The sequence below is a fragment of the Perognathus longimembris genome, chromosome 15, assembly GCF_023159225.1.
Source record: "Perognathus longimembris pacificus isolate PPM17 chromosome 15, ASM2315922v1, whole genome shotgun sequence".
NCBI lineage: Eukaryota > Metazoa > Chordata > Mammalia > Rodentia > Heteromyidae > Perognathus > Perognathus longimembris.
The window spans coordinates 26439599-26445009 of NC_063175.1; the positions used below are offsets into that span (position 1 = coordinate 26439599).

The following is a 5411-nucleotide window of genomic DNA, read 5'->3' on the forward strand; positions in this document are numbered from 1 at the left end:
TTCAAAAAATTCCAAGCCAGATATTCTTGTTCTAGAATGACTTTCCAACAGGGAAAGGACTGACAGACATTTTTAATTTCTGTGAAAAAAGAATCCAGACACACAAGGTTGTGTAGTGTCCCTTGAGATAAAACATCCTGTCCAGAACTGCTGAGAGGCTCGGATATCTGAAAGCTATGGATTATATACATTGGCTCTGACACAAGATTTAAATTGTTTTTCTGGAAAATGTGCAAACATTCTAAAAAGTTGAATGTATTTTAGAATAGATCTATGGCCATGGTTGCAGAGTCAACATAAAAGGATGCTTCGTGGAACTCTGGGAAAAACCTCTCTACTTTAGGCTATCCTATTGGGTATAGCTATATTGTCCATTGTGCTTTTGAACATGTTGGTGGTATTGTAGTGGTTTCTGGACTGTCAATGGAACCTACTATTCAAACTTCAGATATTGTCTTTGCAGAAAATTTTCATCAACATTTTTATGCTTTCCAAAGAGGTGACATTGTGATTGCAAAGATTCTGACTAACCCAAAGTCAAACATTTGTAAATAAGCATTTGGTCTGTAAGGAGACAAAATCCTTACCACTACCCATTAGATTTCTTTAAAAAACCAAAGTTATATGCTAAAAGGACAAGTTTGGCTAAAAAAGGGGCAATTCTCCCGATTCTAGGTACTAAGGACCCATTCCATATGGACTAATTAGAGGATGATTTGGCCCCTGAGCAATTTTGGATTTCTACTGGACAGCAAAATGGCCACAAATTTTCCGATGATTACCAAACGTTTATTCACTTAACTTAATTATTGTCTCCTGTTCTGGTGAATTTATACACCAGCTGAAACCAAGTGCTTGCCAATAAACCATTTGCCATTTAAAAAAATCCAGACCAGGGGCTGGGGATATGGCCTAGTGGCAAGAGTGCTTGCCTCCTATACATGAGGCCCTGGGTTCAATTCCCCAGCACCACATATACAGAAAACGGCCAGAAGTGGCCCTGTGGCTCAAGTGGCAGAGTGCTAGACTTGAGCAAAAAGAAGCCAGGGACAGTGCTCAGGCCCTGAGTCTAAGCCCCAGGACTGGCCAAAAAAAAAAAAAAAATCCAGACCAGGCAAATCCTTAGAAAATGAATTCAGATTACTATTTCCAGGGGCTGGAGAAAGAGGAAAAGATGGAGGTGAGGATGGGCAGGTTTTCTACTGAGAATGACAACGTTCTCTAACAGATAGTGGTGGTAGTGTATAGCGTGGTGACACGTGCTAACTACCACTTAACTATACACATGAAAATGGCTACAGTGGTGACGTTTATGTTTAATAATTTTCACTACTACTCTTCCAAAATGACAAAGTGAAAAAGTTGAGTTTTAAGTGTGAAATCACAAGAAGTTATCAGAGAATCAAAGGGCCTGCAAACATATTCTGGGTACTATTTGATTGTTTTCTTCATATATATCTACCTAGTCTAGTCTACCTAGTCTACATCTATCTAGTCTAGATAATCAAGATTTGAGAGAAGTTGTCTGGATTGGCTTCATTATTTAAAATAAGAATTTATAATACTGATTTTTCTTCATTCATAGTAAACACATAACTCTAAGGTCAGCTATAACTTAACTGTGTGAAGAGAATCTATTTGGGTCTTTCTTTATTAAATTTTTGTATAAGGAAAATATTTGTACCCTAAAAAGTGAGAGATGTTTTGTACTATGTCCAACTTTGTAATTTTACTGACTCATACCTGATTCAATATTTTTTTCTTTCGAAGGTTAGGCAATGCTTTATGCATGTTAAATGCATTAATCAGTTTAATAATCTCAACAACCCCATAAAATTGTCCTCATTTTTAAAATAAGAACACTAGGAAAGAGGCTATGCAACATTTCTAAGGCCACACAGCTAGCAAGTAGCAGAACTAGAATTTATATGGCTCTAATGTAAGTGTTCTCAACTATTAAGACCCAATATTTAACCAAATCAATACTGCTGGACACTGGGACTCTATTCAATGTTTTAAAACTGCAAACAACATTCAGAGTCCATTCTCAAAAGCAAATACTTACAATGAAATCCTGAGTACAATCAAAGTCCATGAAATTAAAATTGTTCCAAATTCCATTAAATTTTAAATTTTTTGACCCAGGTAATGGTTTTCTGTTAGAATGGACAGTCTCTCTGAAGGGAACACTGCCATGGGAGGAGGGGGTGGGGAAGCTGTCTAAGAGCCCATACTACCTCAAGCTTGTGCTTTTAACTTTGGATATTTGTTATCTTGCCTGGTTTTGTTTTTTAAATTCATACTGTTTCTCCTTGACCACATTGATCCTCAAAATAAAACAGGCAGCATCCCTGCCACATTCTACAATCATAACCACCTTGTAATACTTCTCATATCAAATAAAAATCCAATACTGATGTGCACATAGGTGATACAAATGAGGATGTGACTCAAGATGGAAATACCTCCTTATAATATAATACATATTAATGATGCTAATCACTTGCAAATGGCCCATTTGCAAAAATATTCACACTAATACAATACCATTGAGGATTTCTATCCTCATGCTTGCCTGAAACACAACTTTGCCACTTGACCATATTGGATCATTTATTTTCAAGTACATCAAAGACAAAAAAAAACATCATTTTATTACATTCATTTTGCACATCTAATTTTTAACCCACTACGTTTCCAAAGCAAGGTAACATTTTTTCATGGTAAAATTAAAGCTCAGGTGAAAACATAGCAAAACAAATTTCATTGCATTTTAAGACCATCAAGGCTTCTTTATAAATGTAAGAAAAAAAATAACCTGTGTATTTACATTTAAAAGCCCAAGACTATTCGGTGGAAAAGTGAAAGCATTATAAAGATATTTTCTTGCATAATAAAATAATACAATTTCACATTACACATGAAGAAAGAATACTACTACATGTTAAAATGGCTGCATTAAAACTAGAAAGACTTTGATAGACAAATGACTCTTTTCAACCCCTGTCTGTAAACTGAGCAGTGGGGGCTCACATCTGTAATCCTAGCTACCCAAAGAGCCTGAGATTTAAAGATTATACTTTAAAGCCACAGTGAGTAGGAAAATCTGTGCGATTTTTGTCTTCAATTAATCACCAAAAACCCAGAAGCAAGCTTTGGCTCACATCAAAGAGCACCAGCCTCGAATTGAAAAGGATAAGGGATAGCACCCAGACCCTGAATTCAAGCCCTAGTATTGGAAAACACACACACACACACACACACACACACACACACACACACACACACACACAGGCTCGATTCTACATGTATTTTTTCTCTTGTTCCTTAAAAAATGTAGTGTGTGTGTGTGTGTGTGTGTGTGTGTGTGTGTGTGTGTGTATTTGAATATGTATATAATTGAAGACCTTGTTAGGGCCCTGAGTCAGTAGCAGGGATACAGCTTAACTCCTTGACACCTTGCTTGTTCTACACTACCTGTTCAGTCCTGTCCATAATGCCTTAGACTGGTCCTGCAATCAGCCTCTTCTTGACTCCAACCTCAAAATAACATAGAAGAGCATGGCTGACACTTCCCCAAAAGTCAAATGCCAGCTGTTCTTGCTTAAAAATGAGAGAAAAGGGATGGGGATATGGCCTAGTGGCAAGAGTGCCTGCCTCATATACATGAGGCCCTGGGTTCGATTCCCCAGCACCACATATACAGAAAATGGCCAGAAGTGGCGCTGTGGCTCAAGTGACAGAGTGCTAGCCTTGAGCAAAAAGAAGCCAGGGACAGTGCTCAGGCCCTGAGTCCAAGCCCTAGGACTGGCAAAAAAAAAAAGAGAGAGAGAAAAAGCCAGACTTAGGCCTAGGAGAAAGTGAAGCAGGCAATGTTGCCTTCCATACCACTTACAGGTTTTGTTGGTCTTTCTCTTTCACCTTGGAGGCTTGGGTCTTCCTGCTGCTCTCTGACTGTCAAGTACCCCACACTGCTGCTTGTCCTCTCATCAATGACACTTGATCTCTTGGTCTTGCCCATTCCTTATGTTCTTAAGTGACAACTTAATCTTTTTTTTCCCTCCATAACAATGCCTGTATCTTCTATGACTATAAATTCCTTGTAACAAAGAAAATTGATAGAAAACAATTCACACTGAAGGATGAGTGAAAACCTAGAGTATTTTGTCCCTAAGTGGAAGTCTGCTGGAGCTCTTTTGGACCCTGTTGCAGGTGGATGAAAGGAGAGAGCCATGAAGGGCTGGATTTTCATGAGTCATTCAGATGCTACTCTGAGACAGATATCAAATTAGGAAAGGAAAATCAGATTACCCAGTGTGAGCAGCAACAGGTTTGTGGGCCTGAGTCTAAGGACAGTGTGATCCTACTGCCAGCTTTTATGAAAAGCTGCATTCCAGTTCCTCCTAGCCTAACTGATTCTAACTGATGAGGCATAGTTAATTGACTGCAAAAAATGTGTATAGGAGGAAGAAAAGGAGACTTAGTATTAGTTCCCAACAGAAAGCCAAGTCCTTGTTGTGTGGGTATTCTTCAGCTTGCTTTTGTTTGTGGATATAGAACTCTGTCCATGAGGCAATGCAAATCAACTTTCAATCATGCCCTCTTTTTATACCCCACTGAAACCAGAAAAGTCTAATTCTAATTCTAATTTCCAAATTTAAATAAGCCACTCAAGTTTATATGAACTACTAACCGATGGGTTCGGGTATGATGAAACACATGAATATTGACAAAAGAAGCTCTCTATTTTTTTAAATCCTAGTGTCATACAGGAGGACAAAGCATAATTCTGACTTATTTTCAATTATTGATACTTTCTTCCTTGTTTTTGTTTCTGTTTACGTGTTACATTGATCAATATTTTACACATCCATTTCACGCTATGCTTCTAGAGAAAATTATCACTCAACAAATTCTAATTCCAAAGTCAAATAAAGAATTTGAGAATATGGTGGGGTAGAGTAGAAAAATTCCTAACTTAATTCAGTCTAAACTATTTTCACCTAAAACTATCTTTAAATTGTAGTACCCAATAATTGTGTTTGCTTTTTAAACAATCACCTGAAGAAACAGTATAATAATGAAGTGTTGTCATAGCGTGGCTATTTTTCTAACTAATGTTTTTCCAATGTATTTATTAAGAAGAACAATCTTATAGATACTCTAATTTCAACAATAACATGAGACTTGCTCTTTGCCTTATTTTTTAAATAGTTTGCACATCTTGGAAAACATAAACACATATTGCTTTACAAGTCCAAATTAGTTAGGTACTTAATTCAAAAAATCTTCCAGAATGTCTAGTAAGTTAGGCCTAATTGCAGTACTGTGATATTATCTCTTTGTGCAAGCTTCTGCTAGGGTGAGAAATTTGGGTTCCAAATTATTTAAAAAATCAAGTCCATCTTCTT

General features: G+C 37.1%; 1 pseudogene; it reads left to right on the plus strand.

The window, feature by feature from the left end:
- The first annotated feature begins 304 nt into the window (after positions 1-304).
- Positions 305-806, plus strand: LOC125363922 (annotated as a pseudogene).
- The last annotated feature ends 4605 nt before the right edge of the window (positions 807-5411 follow it).